We start from the raw sequence: 2183 nt of genomic DNA, 5'->3' as shown, positions 1-2183 counted from the left end.
TTAATCATTTGCACAAAACATTTTATATACCCTTGAAATCAGGAAAAGGGGGCGGGCGAAAGCAAAGTAAGCTCCAAATTTTTTATTTTTTGTTTTTTTTTTATAAATGTTGCATAAGTTTTTCACAAACAAAAAGCTTCTTCATATCCATGATATGGCAAACAAGTACAACAAAAAAAGCTCAAAGTGTACCATCCATTCTCGAGTTATGCGCCGTCTGGCGTACGCAAGTTTGGTTTATACATCGAAATATTTAATTTTATAACAATCACCAAAGATACCACCATTCACTATTATCCATACCTTTTTATGGAATTTATCTCCCATTTTAGGAAGTGTGATTGAATTCTTCCCCTTTACTCCTGCTTCCTTAAACCATCCCTGTGGGCGGAGTGTTAAATTTTAGAAAAAAGCTACTTACAAAACCTTTAATAATTGAACCATGGGCTTTACAGGCTTTTCAGGCGAGCAACTCCACAACAAAGTTTCCGCGCTTGACGTTTCTTCGAACTTTTGACATTTCGCAGTAAATCGGAATGAGTTTCCCGACAAATGAGATATCGACTAAAAAATACTAGTTCGATAAAAGTGATACTTTTTTAGACTGCTTTTACACAGTTCAAGTATTGAATTCAATTCTGCTCGCATGTGGAAGAGAGGGATTGAGAGGAAAGGGGACGTGTACACATGCATCTGTACCGTCAAGTCGTTTCAACTTTCTTGCTTTGCTTTTGGCATTTTCGTTGCTTCCCATTTAAAGAACCAAAAACTTGAATTCAACAGAATTGAAACGTGTAAAAGCAAATAGAAAACACAAAAGAGAATGAGCAAGAATTGCTTTCAAGTACTTGAATCATGTAAATCGGGTGTTATACCATTGCATTTTAGTTTAGTCAGTATAGTTTCATACTTATTTTCATTTAATTAATACTTTTTCCTTATGTTGCCATAATCATATTTACCAGTACTAATGTTCGAATGTGTTAACTGTCAGACGACGCCTGAAAAGCCTACAAAGTCTGAAACAAGTTCGAAAGTCGGCTTCTTTCAGGCTTTTCGCACTTCGGTTGTAGAGCAGCCTCTATACCATTGCACTAAATCATATTTAAGACTTGAGCGCCTCAAGCCTCAACGCCTGAAAAACCGGCTATGGAGCTTCAGCTTAAGCGCTCTAATGATAACAACTGTAATTTTTATTGTTAAAATCTCGAGAATGAAAATCACTCATGAGTGATTGCTTAGAACTATCGAATGAATGAAAATTGATGAACTATCGAATGACTTGATAATTTTTATTCGGCAGTTCCCATCTCTATTGAAAACGAAGGAGCGAAATGCAAGAAATTGAAACAGTGTAGCGCGTACGAGTAGAAATTCGTGGAAAAATTGTGAAAAGACGTGAATTTGAGGGTGCAAAATGTTTAATTTTATGTGTATTAAAGTGAAAATTTCCTAATGCATAATCGCATTTTATCGGTGTAGTGAATTTTTGGCGAAATTCATAGTTTATAAGCCTACTTTCTGTTCGCTGTCGTCGTCTTCGCAGTCACTGCACTGGCCGAAGCAGCAGCGAGGACGTCGCGCCCGTCATCAGCGTAGTAGCTATACCAGAGTGGAGCCCGAGACGAGAAGAAGCCGCCGTTGCTGCTACTTGTACTGTCGTAGCCGACGTATGCCATTGTATGTGCGGCGCGAATGAACGAGTTGTGTGTGTGTGTGCGTGCGTGTGCCACAGAGTTGGCAGTGGCAAAACGCGCAGAAACGAATGTTGAAAATATTCGAAATTTAATTGAATTGAGTGGAATATTTCTAATTCAGTTAAAAGCGTAATGCATAAGTGAATAATCTGCCGAATTTGTGGATAGAGCTAATAAGAAAATGTATAATTGATGAATTAAACAACAAAATTGAAAGCTTTGAACCCAATTGAGGGGATTTTGTATCGAAAATTTTAGTGGATGTGGAAAGAAGAAAACGGAAAAAGAAGTATGTGTGTAAATGTGCTCGAGCTTCGAGAAGTGAAGAGGGCCTTTAAAAGCAACATTTCACTCGGCCTTCTAGCGTAACTACAAATGAGCGTGTGCGAAAGAGATAAATAGCGAGCTATCGTTAACAGCAGCAAACGGATATAAATCGTGAAAAAATAGAAAAGGTGTAAAGAAGAAACTCGAACAAAGTGGCTG

The sequence above is a fragment of the Rhagoletis pomonella genome, unplaced genomic scaffold, assembly GCF_013731165.1.
Source record: "Rhagoletis pomonella isolate Grant_MI unplaced genomic scaffold, Rhpom_1.0 Rhpom_scaffold_00007, whole genome shotgun sequence".
Lineage (NCBI taxonomy): Eukaryota > Metazoa > Arthropoda > Insecta > Diptera > Tephritidae > Rhagoletis > Rhagoletis pomonella.
The sequence above is the reverse complement of the archived record's forward strand: the minus strand, read 5'-3'. Positions refer to the sequence as shown.